Source organism: Apostichopus japonicus, chromosome 9 (genome assembly GCF_037975245.1).
Source record: "Apostichopus japonicus isolate 1M-3 chromosome 9, ASM3797524v1, whole genome shotgun sequence".
Taxonomy (NCBI): Eukaryota; Metazoa; Echinodermata; class Holothuroidea; order Aspidochirotida; family Stichopodidae; genus Apostichopus; species Apostichopus japonicus.
The window spans coordinates 31,859,684-31,882,462 of NC_092569.1; the positions used below are offsets into that span (position 1 = coordinate 31,859,684).

Sequence of the window (22,779 nt, forward strand, 5' to 3'; positions counted from 1 at the left end):
TATATATACACATATCTTTATACCAAATAAATATTTGCGAGAGATGCGATGCCTTTTTGGTTACGACTTTTGCTCCCACTCGAGTGCCATTAAATCCAACAAAGTCAATTAAATTTCGTAACGTAAGCTTTCAGGAAATTAAACTGTCACCGTTCAAATCAAATTGTATTTGCCCACTCGCACAGAAGTGTGAACGTTTAACTATATTTTGCAAACAAAATTATATTGAACTGAATCTGTTCATAAAAAACTCCCATCTCGTCAAAACGTCAACGATTACTCTCTTTTTCCTTAATACAAACCTAAAACATGTTTTGAGCTGCAGGAATAGTGGTTGGGGGGGGGGGGGGTCTGAGTAAGCAGTGAACTGAGGGGTACAAAGAAAGTCCAGGGAACTGTTGGTGGCGGTATAAATCGTCCGGAAACAGCGAGTGAGGAATAGTTTGCAGAGTACAGAAAGTGGTATTATGTATATAAGTTACCATTGGGCAAGGAAATTCTGCCGTGGGCTACCATGTGGTAAGTGAACAATGAACAACTACATGTGAGATTAAGTGTACAAAAGACAACTATTTGTGGTATATGTTGGATAAAGTGTACAATGAACAACTATATGTGGGATAAAGTGTACAATGATTAACTATATGTCAGATAAAGTGTGCAAAAGACAATGAACAACTATATGTCAGATAAAGTGTACAATGATTAACTATATGTCAGATAAAGTGTACAAAAGACAATGAACAACTATATGTGGGATAAAGTGTACAATGATTAACTACATGTCAGATAAAGTGTACAAAAGACAATGAACAACTATATGTGGGATAAAGTGTACAATGATTAACTACATGTCAGATAAAGTGTACAATGATTAACTACATGCCAGATAAAGTGTACAATGATTAACTACATGTCAGATAAAGTGTACAAAAGACAGTGAACAACTATATGTCAGAAAAAGTGTACAATGATTAACTATATGTCAGATAAAGTGTACAAAAGACAATGAACAACTATATATCAGATAAAGTGTACAATGATTAACTATATGTCAGATAAAGTGTACAAAAGACAATGAACAACTATATGTCAGATAAAATGTACAATAGGCAACTATATGTGGGATAAGGTGTTTGGTATGAAGTAAACGGTAGAAAGTACAGTGCGCATGCGCAGAGGGAGAGAGGGGGATGGGCTGCAGGCATGCTAAATTATTCGGAGGAAAAGGTTAAGTCTTGCAATTTTTACAGAAGTTAGGGAAGAACTAGACCTCTCCTGCGAGGGTGTACATTCCCCTCTTCAAACCTACATAAAAAATATAGAGTATTTTTTTTCACACAACCTTGTCGTCTGCTTTTCTGGGTTAGAATACCCTTCCGTTTGCCAGTATGACAATACAGATTGCACGTTCCTCATAAACTTAACTTCCTCACAAAATTCCCAGCCTTAAAGTAAGACTCAACACATAGGACGACATGACAGTCTGCTCCAATTGTTGTCCTTTGTGACATTTTAACCACTTTCTAATGCTTGTATACCAAGACATATATATTGAAAGGTGTTGTCGATCGACAATACGTGTTTGGCGCCGTACTAAGTCTACCGGTCAAAATATCTCATGCGAATTCATTGTAACAATTCGCGCTGGTTTAATGGTGTGAAACAGCATAAACTTTCAGTTTAAGTTTCGATTTTCTTTTTCTCTCAGTATTTGCAGGTATGTGTGCCCATCGAAACTTAAAGAAATTATATATTTGCAACCAACGACAAGGATAACATGACAACACCAAACCTTTCGTCATAAACCTCGAAATCAAACTTCGAAGTATACATTCAAAAAATGGGACCATTTCTTAATATTTATCATTGGATTTCCCTCTGTTGATAATCGTACTAGGTCAGGTCTTCTTATTTGTATATATTTACCTACATTTTTATTATGAATTGTAGAAACAACAAAAAAAGGCAGTTCGTGAAGCTTTTTTCTTTCTCCACTTTTCTTTCTTTATCAAATTACTATGCAGCATAAATGTTGCATTTTGTGTCTGATTTGTGACAATCTGACATACTGTATACTTGTTATTGTAAAGGAAAGACATCAGAAGGAACAAACAGGAACATTGGAACTAAGGATACACACTTCAAAGGTATGTAAGTCAAACAATAACGCACAACGTTACCATGTTTCGATATCGCTTTATATAATTCACTTGAGTCAAGTGGTCATATGAAACTATTTCTAACTTTATATAGACACGGGATTTTAAAGTTTGATACTCGATAGTCATTCAAGTAAAAAGGAAACTGTGGAGTGTTATTAATGTTCAGTTTTCAAGTTATTCACCTTAAAGGGTGTGAAGACTCGCGCAAAAGGAAACGTCTAATGCCGGTAATTTGACCTAGTTTCGAATGAGGTGTAACAGAAGTGTTAGACACCACCATCTATAAATATCCGTTATGATCCATTACAGACCAATTCTATAATGACGTCGCCTTATCTGTAAACATGTAAATAAAATATTGTTGTATAATAGGGAATAATTCAATCTCACGATGTTCTTATGACGTCATCCAAAATAATAACGCACATGGATGGCACCAAGTATCTTACGTCATTGGTAAATTTGTATTACTTAGTAACTATGTTATTTGGGGCTATACCGGTAAATAGTCAAGCTTTCTTCTTCAGGTTTGTTTCACGCTGAGGAGCTAATGGTATATGTGCGCTAGTCTAAGAACCCCAGTCGCTTCTAATGATGATCGATTGGGAATTAAATTATAGGGCAACTTCTAAAGGAAAATAAGGTGGTACAGAGTTACAATGACTACAACATGGACACTGACATCAGCATCGCCGTGGTATTGACATTTTACAATATATATATATATATATATATATATATATATATATATATATATATATATATATATATATATATATATATATATATATATATATATATATATATATATATATGTAGACATCCTTCAATGACAAGTTGAAGGCTTCCTGAAGTTGTTTGAATAATACAATAATTTTTGAATAATTGACGTCTGTTAAAGTAGATATGTTGCGGAAGTGTCTCCAAACTTGGTTTGTTTTGATCACAGTTTGTCTTAAACATAACATGACGTACGTTCTCGCAATATAATAACAACAAATCTTATGTAAGCTATATATATATATATATATATATATATATATATATATATATATATATATATATATATTTATATATGTGTATATATATATATATATATACATATATATTATTATTATTATCATTATTGTTATATTACACTTGAAGGAACAGGTAACCTATAGCTTATCAAGCCTGATCTCAGTCAATTCTGACAATGCACAGACCTTGATAGATGTTCCTTCCATGCAGCGTCAAGTCAAGCAACCAACATTAATAATGAAAAACGTCAATTTGATGACGAAACCTAATTTTCTCTAAACTTCCGTCAGAAATGGATCATTGTTTTTACATTTACCGCATTGAACACGTTGGTTCGTATTCTGCAGAGTAACCATTTTACATTTGTCAACGTTGTCGAAAATTAAGGGGGTTTCTTTTGGTAGTAGTAGTAGTTTTTAGAGCTAATGTGATAAATAATTAGAATATACAGTTTTAACAGTATTCTGTTCTTCCGAGACGGAGGGGGGGGGGGGGCGCATAGATGGTGTCATTGTACATTCTCTGTCATGTTTTTAAAAGCATTCCTAGCAATTTGGAAAAGCGTTTAATACTAATTATATAATATAAATAAACTAGCTAATTCAGCCAAATCGTTACTGAAAACACAACGAATACTATGGAAAAAAAAAACAATTAAATCCGTGTTACTGCTGTATGATGACGTCATCATTAAAGTTGAAATTTGCCTATATGTACTAACCATCTAGTAACCGGCGGTTATCCGAATGTGCCTTTACAACATATACCACAAATGTTGAATAAATAATTGGTGCAAAGTACAGCATATATCATGCTAGGTTGTGTATTGCACTTGTTAATAATAAGTGACCAACCATCAATGTCTCATCGCTATGAACAATGAATCATGTGCTCACGTATACCAGTGTTCTCCTGTGTTCCATAGCGTGTAATTTATGAATAACCAGCCGCGACTGAATAAAATTGAACTGTTTTATGCGGCTACTTGCTTTGTTATCAAATGACTTGGCGTATTTCTTTCTTTGTTTCTGTGTTTACATCTTAGGTAAATTACTCAAACCTCATGTAACATTCCTAAATTAAGCTTCAGTGTTAGCAAAACTCAAATAACGTTGCTTCTATAACATTCAAAAGACAAAGATGTTTGCATTCTTTCTGCAAGAAGAACAAGGCAGTCACTACAGATCACGTGGTAACAAAGTCAACGTACATATTGACAGACATGTCATTCCCTGTACACACAGGAGACACAAACCCAACTATTATCTTAAAGGGGACACAAACCGAACCAACATTCCTGATCTGTGTGATTATTTGTGATACATATATCAAGAACAACTCCCCCAAAATAGCTCAGAAAAATCTCATATCATTCTGTAAATATCATGGGTTTAATGTCCCTCCTTACACACACAAGGCTAAACACTGTAGCAACATTCTACATTGAAAATATGAAAGGTAAGTACAAAGAGAGAAGCCATAAGTAGAAGTTATAGATGCTACTAGCACCGGTTTTTTTACTCTATGACATATTTCTAAATGATAGCTCTCAGCACAATTATTAAACTACGATATCTCCCAAACGGAGCAAGATTTTTCTTAGCTGTATTGGGGAAGTTTTTTTTCACGAAGACATCTGTCAAATAAACTAAAGATGATGGTTGGGTTTGTGTCCCATTTAAGATGATGGTTGGGTTTGTGTCCCATTTAAGATGATGGTTGATTCTTGTCCCATTACCAAGATGATTGTTGGGTTCGTGTCCCCTTTTAGATTATGGTTGGGTTCGTGTCCCATTTACAAACTGATGGTTGGGTTCGTTTCCCCTTTACAAGATGATTGTTGGGTTCGTGTCCCCTGTACAAGATGATTGTTGGGTTTGCGTCCCCTTTAAGATGATGGTTGGGTTCGTGTCCCCTTTAAGATGATCGTTGGGTTCGTGTCCCCTTTAAGGTGATCGTTGGGTTCGTGTCCCATTTAAGGTGATTGTTGGGTTTGTGTCCCATTTAAAAAATGATGGTTGGGTTCGTGTCCCCTTTACAAGATGATTTTTGGGTTCGTGTTCACTTTACAAGATGATTGTGGGTTCGCGTCTCCTATTAGATTATGGTTGGGTTTGCGTCCCCTTTAATAAAGGCCTTGAAAGTACAGACTAGGTGACAAAACACGTTAACCTTACATGGTTGACATGTACTCGGTCATTCCCCTCACATACACTTGAAGTAGATGAAATGTTATTTAAGTAAGAAGGCTAGAATGCTCATTACTGATTGAAAGGTTTGAAAGTGATGAGAGGTTGATAGACTTTGTTTTTTGAGAGTGTAGATGGATTTAGAGTACGATTAAAATGTTGATGGAAATTTAAGGGTACTTTAAGTGGGTTTGAAGTATATATAAAAGTAAATAAATGACAGATATCGATGTTAAGAGATGATACGTTCGAAGTGAGGAAGTTAAAAGAAGTATACATTTAAACTTGACATGTAAAGAAAGAGGGATACAGATCGTGTTAAATGTGCAAGTTCAAATTACAATCTAAGCGCTTTTGTGATATTGAGATAAACACTCTATTTATTTATTTTTTTTTTGTTGACGTTTTGTCCAATATTTCAATTTGAAGCCGACTTGTTTCATTTCATAGATGCATACCGGCGAACACAGATTTGAATTGATTAAAAAATTTGTCATTTTATTTTCAACACTGAACGCATCATAAAGGAATTTTTGAAAAGTTGGAAATGGAAGTATTCATCATTATGCGGATATTATTTGTGATATACAAACCTACACGGAAAAATGAGTTTGATAATATGAATTACATTATTATGATGTTAGCTAGTGTCATGTTACTAATGTGTCTATATATGTCTTTATGATATCTATAAGGTTCATGGTTTCCTTGTTTCTCGCCTACATGACAGAGAGTGATGCAGAAATAGTTGACTTGTTGACTTGTTGTAATGACTTGTTGCACGCAGACTACATCAACACAGCGGAGTGTGATAGGGAAGGATATACATTGCCATACCTGAAATCACAAATGATTCTCATCCACCTGACCTGCTCTCATTAAGTAACACCTGTAATGAGGAATAAAACATGATCCTCTCTGTTCGTTATGTTATACGAGGCCAACATGAATATCCATATGGCAGACTATACCGGCAAAGTTGCACCACTCTTCACCCTCCCTACCCCCCACCCTCTATCATGTTATCATGTTACCACCGCACGTAACCAGATTTTCATTACAGATGAGCTTTATCAAAATTCGATTACTCCCCTCCCCAACCACCACCATGAACCACCGCCACACACCCTATTGAAGTACAGGTAAAATCAAAATCTTGTCTCCAAAAAACAGATAAGACGTAGACGTCCTGGGAAGGATTATGAAATATATATTAGGAAATGCGCATGCCCGAGAGGAATAATATATGTTGATATAGTGCCTAAAAATAAGTCGCATTGATGAACAACATGCAATAATTTGTATATTTTATTATATGATGGGCCTGGTTCATTTCTAAACAAGACCTAAATGTGATATAAATATGTAACCTGCACTGATGGAATTGGAATTTAATGTTCTACCAGTGCAGCATATCATTATTATTTGAGAGATTATAACGTCCTCTTTAAATATGGTCGGACTCGAAACCAGGATAAATTACATATATATATATATTTTCCATTGAAGATGCATATTTTGGGTTAAATTGATGTGTGCTGCGATTTATTTAAACAAATACATTTCTGAAAGATCACTTTTTGTCATCTCTGAAAGTAAAAAAAAACGTTGCCATGGAGATAGACATTCTGGAAATGGATCTGCGCCGTCTGTAACAATTATACCAGTGTAATACCAGTACTGTATTACATTACCTATAGTATTTTATGGACATAATTCCACATACATTGATTAGTCGTGATAAGTCCCACATAATGTGAAATCCTATGAAAATACATACCCCGAATAACATGTCATAAATATTTTAATGTAAAGATGTGGTTTAAAAGAATTTTGTTTTCAAGATTGTACCTGGCAACAACAAATTGAAAGTCAGCTTGACAGATGAGTTACAGCAGTTTTCCATTATTTTGTGTTATATGTATTTTTTTATGATCGACAGATGCAAATAATTTGACTATTAAAGTTGTCCACTTCAACGCGGCCATGCACACATGCACTTGTCATTGAAGTGTAAAACTTGAAACTCTAACGAATGGATCACGATTGCAAGTGCAACCACCCGAGTGAAGTCAACAACAGTTACAAAGTACACTCGGGTTTTATATAGGATGACATTTCGTCTGCAGCTATATATATCACAAACCACTCGTGTGTCCTTTTCTGGGAAGGTAAAGGACTTATCGTGCCTGTCTGCAAACACCAAGCTTGATTCAAACAAACATCAGAGCAGATAGGTATTGCAAAATAAGGGAAATGTTGTGTAGCAGTGTGTAACGATGGCATAAATACTTCTACAGTAATGCGTGCTGAGTGTGACTCAGGTTATATTTTCAGAAAGCTGTTTTTTTTTTGCCTTCTTCTTTACGAACTGAAACTTTTACGTAGGTGTTCAACTGAATAATGCGTGCAACGAAGTATGACATGACGGCCTTGCCAAACTAGTTTCGCGACATAATGACAGACGGGTTTTAAATCAGTCTTACAGTTTCGGCCGTTGTTAATACTGTATACAATCATGTGCATTATACACTCTCTTGTATAGTGCAGTATACATGTCGGTGACGTCAACTGAAACACAAGTTTTTACCTGTGTTGAAGTTTACCTGTGTTGAAGTAAATTTGTAGTCTGAAAACAGTCCATGGACTGACCTAGTTACGATGGGGGGGGGGGGACCATTGGGTAAAGGTTAGCAATCCCTTACAATACTTTTCTACAATGAACGAGAGAATAAGAAGGAGAGACATTCGAATGAAATTGATGAGAACATTAGGCTCTTCATTACCATGACATTAGGTGAAAATCGCTATTATGGTATACGATCTGGAGGGCATGCAAGATTTGATCTTAAAATGGGGCATCTTTCTTGACCATGGTCGTGCATTATTGGTATGCACATGTAGTCTAACCAATGATAGTGTATTCCCTTCCCTCAGAAACACCCCCATACGCACACACATACATAGGCTACCTCTGACTAATGTAACCACGAATGAGTACCAGTGGTAAGACCCTTTCTGTAAGAACGCCGTAGTTGTACAATACTGTTATCACTAATATTTCGTAACTTAATAATTACATAGCCTATTATTAATAATTGTATGTTGGTTCCAAAGTATTCTACATGCTTGTAATACATACAGGTAAATTTATGTGTGTGACCCGAATAAAGTAACACAAATTATCGGGGACTCCTCCCCCTCCCCGATCACGACCACCGGTGTCGGGAGAGCCGATTCCACCCTTTCAAAATGCTTAAACTTAAACAAGAGTCTGAGCCCCCAGTTCATCCGTTTCAGATATTAAAGGATGCGAAATGCGCCAATAAGATGTCTCAGAGACTGTAATAATGACTTTGAGTGGGAGGAGAGAGGGCAGTAGCATGCTCGTTAAAGTTTGGAGTGACCATTGAATTGTCTAGAATATTGTTTTTGTCCACAACGCATCCTTCCTATATATCCAGTTTCACAACGTATACACAAATTGCGCAGAGACTGATTTTACTGATTTTTTACTTCACATAATATCTCCTATACATGTGTCCAGCTTAGATGTTGCACCGTCTACACTGGGTAGGCTAACTGGGGCTAGTTTACTTCTCGCCAGGGTGAATATAGGTGCAGCCAGAGTATGATGAGACGAATGTAACGGACAACGATATAAACACGAATGAACATCAGTGCTTTAAAGAAACATCGTATGGTTTGCAGCCAAGAGGGAGGGGAGGGATAGGGGTTAACGGGGAGGGAGGGATGGTGTACAGTGGAAGGGTCTCGACTATTTCTTCGCGATATATACCCGTATAACTTATATTTGTAAAATATTTTACCCTTCAAACAATTGCCATCAATCTTTTTAGAAAAAATCGTTCAATCCAACACCTTTTTCTGGAAAGCTTAAAAGGCTAATCCGATTGCGACGGGTAAAATTCTTCACCTTAAGTTCTATTGATGCATGTATGTATACCTTAGGTGTGCTGAAATTGCGTTACGGTGAATCTAGCCTACCATCACCGAGAAACAATTACTGTGTGCATTAAATAAACTGTCTTCCCGTGGAACTGGGGAATTGGTAAAAGACAAATTATAAGTTAACTCACCTCTTTGGTATACCTTTGGTATATTTGCACGTATAACAGTTATTCGTATGGTGAATCTAGATGTATAAAAGTTATAAATTGTCCGTGGATAACTATATAGAATTCAATGTTGAAGTCACTTCCTACTACCGCTCCCGCGTGTTTACACCATTAGACTATACTATAGTTACCCATAGCCTAGTCGGTTAGTAGGACAGGTATTCGATGAGCTCCCTTTGTTGCTATTTGCTCAACTATACCACTATTCAAATAAGCTCAAAGGTGCCAGACACTCAAGTGGGCACAGTAAATTAACCTCGCCACTGCATATAGCATATCTATATCGTATGTCACTGTATATCATTGAACCTAGTAGATTCATACATGCATATAGTACTTCCTTGTTCGATTGAAAGATTAACAACTACGATTGAGTCTGCTCCACTGGTGCGTAAAGAACGGAATTGCTATACAATTATAGACATTCGATAATCATTGTTTGTTTGGTTGCGATATTTGGTGTATATTAATATTGTTATATATCTTGCATATTAAATGCGGCTGCGTGTAGAATAATATATGGCCGCATCAAAACTAGACTTGCAAAAATAATTGTGAGGTCCTCTCAACTAAATTCTGAAGATGTGGCTCATCACTAAGGCTCGTTCCTTTCACATATTGTCCCGTTATAATATTTTCTTGTTCCTTTTTTGTTGTTTACTCTCTATTTTCTGTTTGCATTTCTTCTTCTTTCTTTCCTCTCTTCATCTTGGCTTTCTCTCCTCTTTCCTCCCGGCCCTCCCCAACCCCCCCCCAACCCCCTTTTTTCTGTCGTGCTTTCTATTTTGCCCTTTGTGTTAATTTCAACGAGTGAATAACAAGACAGTGCGATTTTGATATTACACATTGTACATTTTGTTGTAATGTCTACATTAAGTCCAACTTGGCAATGATGGCAAAGACTTCCAATAGGCTTTGGTCTCCGACTTGTAGCGATAGCATTGCATGATACTTCGCTCCATTATGCGGAAATACGCATATGTCATGATATAGTATAGGCAGATCTCATTACTGAAATTGTTATTGTGGTCAAAGTTTTGAAAAATAAGCGTAAAGTTCCGTCACATGCAAGGAAAATTTACTTCCTGATATCATACCTTATATGAAATGGAGATGCTTTGGGGAATTTTTTTATTAGAGTATCTTGCAACAGACCATGGCCTTTGACCTGAAAATGTCTTTTCTACTCTCCTCGCCCCTTCTCTCCTCTCCCCTCCCCTCCCGTCCTCTCGTCTCCTCTCCTCTCCTCTCCTGATATTCTATCAATATAAGTGCCAAGATATCAAAATAATACTCTGAGTCAGGTCTCACAACAAAGTAGCATACTTTAGGTAGAGTCGATATTCATGGAAATGCGAATATTTTGAATTACATATGTTGCAAAACTTTGGGCAATTGGGGAAATTTTATACTACATTAAGCCCAGTGGCGTGGACAGAATTCAAAGGTTGGCTAAGAGGGGCGAGAGCATTTCAAATGTCTCCGGACTGATTTAAATATCGGGGCTTTAATTTTTATGGACGGCTGCAAAATTTTACGAATGTGGAGTGAGGCTATGAGGATCGCTGAATGCAACTGCCATATACGTGAAGGGGTTCTGGGATTTTAAAGGGAACACATTTAGGGATCAAATGTTGCATTCTGGGGCATATTTATAAAAACATTGGCCTCTAAACCCAAGTTTGTGCTCATAAATATTTTCGATTTTTGCCAAAGTATCCGACTGAACGTTTTCCCGAGGCTGATGATCGTGGCGTCACCCTCCCCCACCCCTCTCTCACCCTCCCAACCCTTGATGCACGCCACTGATAAAGCCCTCAAAGAGCAGGGTGTATATATGAACTAATTTGTTTACCAGTGTGTAAGGAGGCAGCCTTGTTTACACGTGAAGCCCCGGTAGTTTAAACTGTACAGGGTCATGACTGGTCAACGTGCGTAAGCGCACTTTAGTGTCGGGTAGCGCTTCTTCCTCAAAGGCGTAACAACCGCATTAATTTGACGATTAAGTGTGTAAGTCAATGTGGAAGTTATATGCTACCGTATGGAATTATTTTGAAATGATGGCGCTAATCATGAAATCCTGTGAGAGGCGTAAAACGCTGTCGTATTGTAAAATCTGTGATGTTCTAGAGACACTATAGGATCTGAGAACATTTACCGTTCTCTCTGTTTTCAAAGTTCATATATTTTACTGTAAAATGCTAACCGTGTCAATATTGAAACCAATGCCTCCTTAATAAGGTCATGTTGAGAGCTTCACAATATTTTGATTTGCAAAACAGATCTCAATTTACAGTAAATAAACATGTTAATAAAGATAGAAAATAAAAACATAAGAAACTGAAGCACATGTGGTATGACGATGGGATATCTGCTAAATTGTAAAGGGTTTTGTCTTTTTGGGGAAGTTGTTTATCTCAGTTATCGTTAGCACAGAGACCAAAGATGATTGTTGTATGTGTGCCGTCTCCTCTAAAATAAATTGACTATCATTAACAGTGGGACATACCATCATCTTCATGAATGTGTCGTACCACAATGTTAATTGCAATAGCTTACACACTTTGTAAATTTAGAACCCTATACTACAATTTTTTACCCCTGTCTCTCTTTTTTCAACATCACAATAAAATATTTATTAGCACACACCCATGCGTTTAGAGCTAACTTCAATGTAGACCTCATCTGTTATCCATATATGCCTCAGAATGCGCAATCTGACGTCTAAATTAAAACCAAAAAGAATTAGGACCCCACACAGCCCCCCCCCCCTCGCCCCTCCTACATAACAGTCGGCTTCAATGGCCCCAGAGCAGTTTAGAGCTATCATAATGCATCTGAATGCACAATGTGTTGGCGTCTAAATTTTCTATTTTACTCCTGCGGAAGACCCGCAGACATTCCCCTACACTGGAGGCGTATTGAATGACCCCACGGCAGAGCCCCTCATTAAAAAAAAAAATGATTCGCCTCTGGACCTTCCTTAAAGGTTCAGGCCCCCACCTATATCAGTCGGGAATTTTTTAATTTGTCTCCCCCCCCCTCCCCATCCCATCCACAATCCCCTCGCCTTTGAAAACATGTGCACACCACTGGATAACACGAAGGACAACTTGCTAGGCGATTCCATCATCAGTTTGTCTCATAACTGAAACCAACTACCGTATCATGATCATCTTTATTGATAACATACCATACAGTGACAGCATTTATGATACTTTATGTTACATAAGTATAGGAATGATCTTGCTGCATATGCTCCATTCAGATCCCATACAACATCGATCAATGTCCCTTGCAATTGGTCAACTGGTGGTAAAAACTGGTTTATATATTGAGTGAACTCCACTTTAAGAATAGATATACGAAAGATTTGTGCCACTTTCACACTTTCCCGGATGGCGCCACAGTTTGGAACGATCCGTAGCGCAATGTCATCCGGCAGCTTCCATGACCTGGAAAGGCGATGATGAGTGAAACTATGTATCCTGAACGGGTTAATAGGGTTGGTACGGGTCCAGAACGGATTAATAGGGTTGGTACGGGTCCAGAACGGGTTAATAGGGTTGGTACGGGTCCAGAACGGGTTAATAGGGTTGGTACGGGTCCAGAACGGGTTAATAGGGTTGTTACGGGTCCAGAACGGGTTAATAGGGTTGGTACGGGTCCAGAACGGGTTACTTACGACGTTGTTACGGGTTGATAAGGATTGTTACGGATATAGCTTCCCTGGTCTACTCTGTATAGGTGCAGATAACTTACGGATAACTACGGCTTACTATAGCTCACTACGGCTTCATTGCGGGTTGATGCGGTTCCATTACGTCTTACTACGGGCTGTTACGTATCCTTACAGGTAATCACGGCTTGGTAAGGCTTGGTGTTAAGACCAGGATCTCTGTGAGACGGAGAGAGGAAAAACCAGTTTTAGTTTAGTTGTAACGAGTTAAGGCACATGTTAATCAATCACTGATATAATACAATAATAACTATGCAGTCTCACATTTAAACTTAACTGCATATTTGGATAAGGCATCTGAATGGATTTTCATCCTGGCATAAACAAAGGCTACTTCTAGTTCTTAAAATAATAAACTGAACCTGCTCAATCTTTCTAATAATTCAATACATAACAATACAATCAATCTGGATTGCCGTAAATACTTATTTCTATCTGGATTTCGGGGAATCCCCTACTATTGTTACTACGCAATGACGTCACCCCTCATGACAGTTCTAACAACCAAATGTACACGCTATAGCCTATCATAACGCTAGGTCACTGAGCAACATTACGTCGTACAAAGAAATTACCTAAAATGTCACATCCACGGCATCCTGATACATGATATACTATTGTTAACAACATCAAGAAATAAATCACTTTTGTACTGATATGACTCGTGTACATTATGATTTTGTACCACTAATCGAACTTTAACGACAAACAATTGTTATACGAATATACGTAGGCCCATGATAACACAGACATATCCTACATGCAAACCTGACGGCCTCGTTTATAACGAATATTAACTCATATGCATCGATGGCAAATCTAGACCATCCGTCATAATGAAAATCTTTTAATAACGACAAATATTTAATCAACAACCTAGTAATACTTTCATATTCACATGAAAGGGATTTAAGCATCATCTTACCTGTGAGACGGAGAGAGGAAAAACCAGTTTTAGTTTAGTTGTAACGAGTTAAGGCACATGTTAATCAATCGCTGAGGCTCCGCCCACCATACGCGCTATTGAACGCCAAAACAAACAACAAAATTTTGGGTAGGGCACCGCTAATCATACCCATAACATTGGTATACAGTAATAAAAAAAGGACCTTTCACCCGATGCAATCATTCATTTTCACACCAAGGCTTGCTTCCTTGAAGGACCTTTGGAAACATGTCCAGCAGGAGATGCAGATCTGGATGCAGGTCTAGATTAAACGTTGCATCCAGCCTCTGATGACACTGTACTAGCTGCTAATGCTGGGCTCTTGGTTGTCGCCTTCCTCTTCTTTGTTGGTATGATGAACTGCGGTGATGTGGAGATGTGCTCTGATCGATGGAGAAACGCAGAATGATTGAACAGTTGGACAAGCGTCACCACGTGTCACCACAAAAAGTAGGGAATGTTAGCTCAGTGGTTAACGCCGGTGCCTTTCAATCATTAGGTCCCAAGTTCGATTCACCCCAAGATTAATGTATACAGTCCAGTTACAGAGTTGTTGACAATTGGCAATTCATAATCATGTACGTTAAATATGAATCTAACAGACTGACTTCGGTCAGCTTGCGTCTTTGATAAGCCAATGATGGCTTCTTCGCGAGTTCCTGCTTACAGGAGGATGTGAAATACATACATACAAAAACATACATACATACGTGTCCCAAGCGTCGGACGCCTCGATTTGTAGCAATCCTCGCGAAGCCGTACCAACCCGCAGCAAGTCGTATCAAGCCATAGTGCATACGTAACCAATACTTGGCGCGATCCGTTTCTATTCGTATTTACACGTACAACTGGTTATGTCAATCATATACACGAGAGCTGCATGATTGGAAAAGTATCAACTTCTGATTGGTGCTGGTCGGTATAAGGTTCAATGTTGGTCAATACGTAGCTATAAATCACTGCACATTGTAGGACTATATCCATGTGTCGTATACGAATGTGGTTATACACCCATGTATCTCCCTGGTTCCAAGTTCTCTCGCCCACTTATAGCAGCTATCGGGCCCTCTCCATATATACTGCTTCCTCCAACGTCTTTTCCTGTAGTTTTGCGGAATGGCTGGTTATGCCACCCCGCCACCTCCTCCCTAGCCAACTGGTGCGTATTAACAACACGGAAGGATTTAAGTATAGCCCCCCCCCCCCACCCACCTACCTTGCCAACTGGTGCGTATTATCAAGACAGGGGCATTTAAGGGTGGTTATGCAGTGAGGAGGTAAATTGATAGTTTTGTTTGTTCAAGTTTATCATTTAAGCTGCATTTGGCGTTGGATTCTATTTGATTAGTTATTTTTAGAGATCCATATTATTTTCACGTCACATCATACCGGAGAACATTCAAGCTAGGTTAGAGGTAGAAATTATTGCACACAGTTACTTCTTACCTGTTTAATTAATCAGGTGCGTATCCAGGGGGGGGGCGTTGGGGGCGCGCGCCCCCCGGGTAAGAAAAAGAGGAGAGAAAAAAAAGAGAAGAAAAAAGGAAAAAAGAGGGGAAAAAAGAGGAGGAGAAGAGGAAGGAAGGGAAAAGAAAAAGAAGAAAGAGAGAAAAAGGAGAAAAGGAGGGAGTAAAAGAAAAACGCGAAGACACCGGGGAGAGAAAAAGGAACAGTGACATAATTACAGCGCTGAAGGGTAGCCAGTGACGGATCAATGATTTCGTAAAAGTGTGACTCACCCTACCCCTTACACCGACAACTCCATTTTTTGACGTTTCCATTTTCCTCTCTCACTAATGATCTATATATGTACTATATATGGTCTATCATAACGCGTGTGTAGAATTGTGCTATGAAACCAACTGTGGCTGGTCTCGAACTCGACCGTGTCGTCGGGGAACATGACGCATTTTGGGATGGGGGCGACCGCCCGCCCCCCCCCCCCCATTCAGCATTTTTTTAAATGATACCGCTAAGTAATTTCAAAATAGAAAGTGCTTAGAGGCAACTTACAAGGCCTGGGAAGTGTCATTTCCAGCGATCTGGGAGACATTTTCGGCCAAAATTTGCTTGTACGCTTCGCGCTAACAAATGGTCCTGGGTAGTGCCATTTCCAGCGATCTGGGAGGCATTTTCGGCCAAAATTTTCTTGTACGCTTCGCGCCAACCTATGGTGGCGCTACGCTTAGATAATTTGCCTACAGGCTTCGCCCCTCCCTTGGCAAATTCCTCGCTACGCGCCTGTTCGAATTTGTAACGCAAACAGCAGATATCACATCATATCAGTGAGCATGAAAATGGCGTTCCAGGATGAAAAGCCTCAAAACTGTCCGACTTGCCTGAAAAAATAACCTAAATTTTTCGCGCGCGGAGCGCGCGTTCAACGTGTCCATGACAATATCATATAAGCAAGCATCGGTTATTACATCGCATGCCATCATGTACCGTACGGTCGATTCAAATTGCGCAGTATTTCGCGGGATGCTAATGTAAACAACGACATGTCTCATGTAAATGTATAAAAAGCATGGAGGTCCAATTATGTCAAAACTCTCTTTTACGTTAGTAATGGCGAATTAGGGGCTGCACCCCCGCCGCGCAGTGGCGGAGCGTCCATACGGTCGGGGGGTGGATGCCCCCCCCCTGACGGACTCAAATGGACTGCTGGCGCCTTTTTCAGCTCTTTATCACTTTTTACTTATTCTAGATTATTGACTTTTTTATTGCGCTCTCATCTACTTATTGACATTTCTCACATTTTGTTGGTGTAATTTGGCGATGACACCTTATTCTTCGTTTATCTGCAAATTAGCCAGGCCCGGAAAGGGTCATTTCCGGCGATCTAGGGAGTATCTTTATTCAAAAATTTTCTTTACGCTACGCGCCAACCAGTGGTGGCGCTCCGCTTAGATAGTGTCGAAAGCGCTCCTACAGACCATTCTCGCCACTCCTGACCAATACCCCTAGCTCCGCCACTGCCGCCGCGCCTCCTACGCCTATGTGTGTAGTGTTCGGTTTCGGAAATATCTGCTATTTTTTCATTTCCTTCAACCAAGTTTTATAATAGCCGTTATAAGAGGTTTTAATGTTTCTACACCGATAAATTAACTGTGTCTGAATTTTCGAAAATTTCTGACCAACATTCTGCATCACACTTCCCTCTACTCGTGCAATTTTGACCGGTCTGTTATAGGGGTTCAAGGAAGTTTTTCTATATTGGTTGTCCATAGATGAAATTTTGTACAACATTATGGGTATGTTTTGAAGTGAGTTTATTCACGAGAAATGTGAATTTTCAAATTTTGAACAAATATGGGGCTTAAAACCTTGAAAAGTGGGGCTGACGGGTATTGTGGGCAGCGACGTAGAATCACCTACAAAAGCAAAGACCCACAGGAGATGCCATCAGGTCGAACATGATGTGTGCCGGGTTGACAAACTTCAAAAAGGTTATGGATGGAAAAAAAAAACTATTAGGAAATACCTGGTTCTCAGGCAAAAAGTGTACATCTGGTTGGTCATTTCAAGCCGAGAAGTGCCGTTTCCGGTGATCTGGGGGGGTTTCAAAACAAGAAATTTTCTTGTACGCTGCGCGCCAACCGATGGTGGCGCTCCGCTTAGATAGTAATTCGCGCCCCCCGGGTTTGAAAATCCTGGATACGCGCCTGTTAATCATGCACATAAAGTTATGCGTCCCACGAATCGAGGCTGTAACGTTTTCTCTTGATCATAAACCAAACCTTTGTAATTCGTGGCTAATTAATTTCATCACCCTTTGTTGACGACCTTCGATTTACTGGATTGAGAACGGTAACATCAGCTGACACAATTCAGCGCAGGATTAATCCCGTTCTAAATTTGCCATGCCGTCGTGCAATATGATCAGCAGGGAAGCTAACGGAAATAATTAATTCGATGAATATTAAGATGATATTTAAATTGCCCTGTCTATTCAAGTCCTTTATTATTATATTGCCATTTGATATATTACAAATAATAAGAACATAATGAGGATGACTTTCTAAACTCAAGGTTATACCTATGATCATCAAGTTCAGCATGGCCCGTTGAACAATCATAGCGGGAATCTAAGTCATGATTTAAATATGAGCTATGAACAGGGGCGGGATTTGAGTTGTGAAAGTGGGGGGGCAAACCTGCCAGCAAGACTATCTAAGCGGAGCGCCACCATCGGTTGGCGCGTAGCGTACAAGAAATTTTTTGGCTTTACAAACCCTCCAGACGGCCGGAAACGGCACTTCCCGAGTGCTCTAAGCTGCATGTACCCATCCTTGAAATGTGGATCTCATGTCTGCAGTTGTATCTAGATAGTTAATTTTCGTTTAAAAATTTGAAGAGGATTGATAGTAAAACATATGGTCAAGATGGTGATGTACAACTTTTGTTATACGTCACTATCTAAGCGGAGCGCCATCATCGGTTGGCATGGAGCGTCGAAATTTTCGATGAAAGGTACCCTTAGATCGTAAAATCCGCTTTCCCCCTAAAATTATTAGTATATTGTGAATTGGACCGATCAAGAATATGTTCAGCACCCACTTCTTGGAGCACTTGGCAAATATTTGGGAGCTGAACATACCTTTACCCCCCCCCCCCCCCCCCCCCTACCGAAACTGCCGAGTGCTGTATACTGTAACAATGGATTTAATGTGTTACTGTGTTAGTGCCAATTTGTAATTTACATTATTCGATTTGCATGCATCATTCCCAGTGGCGGAGCTAGGGATATCGGTCAGGGGGGGGGGGGGGCGAGAATGGTCTGTAGGGGCGCTTTCGACACTATCTAAGCGGAGTGCCACCACAGGTTGGCGCGGAGCGTACAGAAATTTTTTGAGTAAAGATACTCCCTAGATCGCCGGAAATGACCCTTTCCGGGCCTTGCTTATTTGCAGATAAACGAAGAATAAATAGGTGTCATCGCCGAATTACACCAACAAAATGTGACAAATGTCAATAGGTAGATGAGAACGCAATAAAAAAAGTCAATAATAGCGAATAAGTAAAAAGTAAAAGAGTGCCAGCAGTCCACTGACTGTATGGACGCTCCGCCACTGATCATTCCAGGATTTCGAGCAGTAAAGAAATTACATCGGCATTGGTTGCCATTGCATATTGTTGAATGACACTGGGGGGGGGGGGTTCATGTCTCAGTGTATTTAATTTAATTATTGATATATCCAATATGAAAATCTGGCTTTCGTAAATCGTTTCTCTGGATTTAGTTATTCAACGCATTCAGTAGAGCAGCAACGTTGAAAATCAATTCCTGAAGCTAGCACTGTAGCACATGCCGGGGATTCATTACATGCAGAATTGAATCGCTAGTTTGTTAGCTCCAGGATTCGTAACCTGTGCTGCGAACCATATCCTAGCTCCAGCTCCAGTTATTCTGCATGTTTCATGTTACGATGTTAAACACAAATTCGACTTAGATTCGAAACAAATAGGCCTATTTGATAGAGCTGTTGTGGGGGAATAATTCGATTAGGGTTGTGCACATTTGTCTGCAAAAACGACAAGAAAGTGAACTAAGGTCTGGGAAAAAGTGGGGGGGCAAATGCCCCCTCTTGCCCCCCCGTAATCCCGCCCATGGCTATGAACGTATATGCCGCCCTCTCAATATATTAACACGGTCGATATAACCAGTCAAGTAGCCATTAGTAACAAATGTAGGTAAGTGTAATTCCCATTCCGCCCGGCGCCAGCCCACCTTACGGCTAAAAACATTAAATAAACTTGTAACGTCATAGTGACCCGACTGTCGGCGCAACATCGACCTCTCGACAATTTTCTATTATATGTGCAAAGCACCTCAGTCATCCCCTTCTATTTCCATCCTTGAACGGACATACAAAATTATATTCGATGTATTTCTAAATTCATAACTTACCCATTCTCACGTTAGCACATACATGATTTAAATAACAGATAATACAAAAAAGAGGAGTTGGTAAAATGCATTAGCAATATCATTGTTGTATCATGGTAATAATCCCTTGAAAGGTGGGAGTGGGCGGAAAGTTGGAGTTAAGCTGCGCATTCTTTGGACATTTGTACGATAAACTTACCCCTCTCTAACTCTCCGAGTATTTGCCTCCCCTAACGTCGCATGCTAATCGCCTATCACGGGGATAGCTCTGTGCCAACGCTGGGGCTATTTAAAGGATCACCGCCCCCCTAAATTTTATTAGGGTTTCGTATGGAAAACAAGCAATATACAAAACACAGTCCCTACCATCATTTCAATTCCAGTTGTTTAGGGAGACGCCTTGAAAAGTATGACAGCCAAACTGAGGGCGTGTTTAAACTTTTGTTAGTCGACTGTGGTGCCTGCTCACTGTACTGCTTGCTGTCTAGGTCGACCAAAACAGACGTCAACATGTACAAGCCTAGGTCAGTAACTTGAGTCAATTCTCCACACTGTGCTTATGACTTCCAAACGTACGCATCATACGACGAAACCACGTACGGTAAGCGGGCACGGAACCGGCGACGGAATCACTGACGGCCACAACGAGACTAGCCTAGGAGAAAATGCTGGATTAACTTTCGAAGTTACCGTAAGTACATAAACAACATCGTTCTTTGAACTTGGTGTTTCCATTGTTCGTGGCTCCCCAATCTTATACCCAGGTAAATAATCTCCGATGTAGGCAACGTAGATTTTGGAATGAAAGTAGGATTAGCTATGACCTAATAGTAATACTAATAGTAATAATAGGCTTCACTGTGTTGGTTCGGTACGTCAAAGGCCTAACGTGAATCAGGCTAAATCTACTTCAGGCCTAAAGTAAAGCGTATTGTAGGTAAGCAACTTACATGGATAGTCTAAGTTAGGCTAGTCCCTATGTCCCAGCCCAACTGTACAGATATAAACAGCAAAATATACCTAGCCTACCCGTAACTGTAGGTCACAGGCCTAGTCGTAACTTCAGTTGTAACACAGCCTACTTCCAGAAGAGTCGAATAACAGTTTCATAATGATTTGGGTTTTTATGTCATATTGGGTGTGGTGCTAACAGTAACACATAATTACTTAGTCTACTCCAGTCTTAGTCTACTGTTGTTCAACTGAATTGGTCAGGGCTAGGTGAGCTCACAATTCTTTGCTCTTCAGACAGAAATAATTGCAGTTACCATGGTTTGGCCTTTCACTAAATTTCTAGTGTTCTTGACTCATTGGAAGAATACAGTCCAAAACAGTAAATGTCAGGAAGGACGGTATAATCCATTGTAACTATGAGATGCTAAGTGAACTAAGGTTGCAGTTGATAAATTTTACGGAGGCCAATGTTCACAAAGACCATATAACATTCCATGTGCCATCAAATGGGTTAGCCAACAACAAAACAAAAATATTCACTGCAGTGTTTAAGAGAACCAACTTGTGCAGTGTAAGAAGGTTGGTAAGACGGAAGATGTCTAAGCAAGTCTCGTCCCGACCTATGTTGTGATTTTTAGCAAATTTGATTGCATTTTAGCATTAACAGGAAAAAGTTTAGTGTAGCAGCTTTGAAGAAGCTCTGAATTTGTCTGTTATGAAGTACTTTTGTTCCTGTGTTAAAATAAATGCTATAGCCTACTAATACTGGAGAAATGTTTTCCTGATGAACATTATTTTGGTCCTGACCATCTGAAAGCTTTCATGACCTGGGAGATTTGTGTTGGAAACATTAAGAAAATGAACCATAATTGTGTTAAACCATTAATTAGTATTTTTGAAAGGAAGAGACAATCAGAAGTTCCTCAAAACACTTTTTAAGTTCTTGCTGTTAAGATCCTGAAACGAATCCCTTCCTCACAGGAAATACAGTGCATTAAAAGAAGAACCGTCCTTGACCATTTAATCAATTGTCCTATAAGTTTGTTTTGGCTTCAGGTTTAATTTTGTGGGTGCTACAGTAAGTGTAAGTGAACACCTGCTGTTTGGTACAGTACAGTAGCTAGACTGATATGGTCAATACAGTCACATAGCAAAGTGGTATTTGTATAGACTGGTCTAGTACTATTCAACTCAGTTAAAATTTATATCTCAATTATCGTACAGAAAAAGAAAAAAAAATTATCGCACAGTACAGTAGAAAAGGAGCGTAATTTCCAAAAGGCAATAGAAACAGAGGTACTGTTAACAAGGTTAGTGACCCCCCAAAAAAAGAAGAAGAAAAAAGCAAATAATCGCAAAATAGGAGACAAGAAAGAGACAGGATGTCCAGAAAAAAAAAATGATAGAAAAGAAAAGGATAAATAAGAAAGGGGTGAATAGAGATAAGTGAAGAATGCACTGACATGAGCTATAGTAGCTGTACTATGTACATGTATACAGTACATTTGTGCTTGAATTCTGACATAAATTCTATTCAGTGGCGGAGCTACTGTAGGGGTTTTGGTCAAGGGGGCGAGAATGGTCTGTAGGGGCGCTTTCGACACTATCTAAGCGGAGCGCCACCAGAGGTTGGCGCGGAGCGTACAGACAATTTTTTGAGTAAAGATACTTCCTAGATCACTGGAAATGACCCTCTCCTGGCTAATTTGCAGATAAACGAAGAATAAATAGGTGTCA

General features: G+C 39.3%; 2 protein-coding genes across 7 annotated transcripts in view; one reads left to right on the forward strand and one right to left on the reverse strand.

The window, feature by feature from the left end:
- LOC139973861 (tyrosine-protein kinase STK-like) overlaps window positions 1-9,837 on the reverse strand; it is a 43,423-nt gene extending 33,586 nt beyond the window's left edge. For 2 of the 3 annotated variants that reach the window (XM_071980737.1, XM_071980736.1), the window contains exon 1: window positions 9,475-9,836. The gene's annotated coding sequence lies outside the window, so the exon portion shown is untranslated. Of the gene's footprint in view, window positions 1-6,211; window positions 6,264-9,474 lie in introns of all 3 variants that reach the window. The other variant, XM_071980739.1, reaches the window with a different exon arrangement.
- A 10,736-nt stretch (window positions 9,838-20,573) lies between these two features.
- Window positions 20,574-22,779, forward strand: part of LOC139974328 (focal adhesion kinase 1-like) — a 101,584-nt gene continuing 99,378 nt past the window's right edge. For 3 of the 4 annotated variants that reach the window (XM_071981365.1, XM_071981364.1, XM_071981366.1), the window contains exon 1: window positions 20,574-20,779. The gene's annotated coding sequence lies outside the window, so the exon portion shown is untranslated. The remainder of the gene's footprint in view (window positions 20,780-22,779) is intronic. The other variant, XM_071981373.1, reaches the window with a different exon arrangement.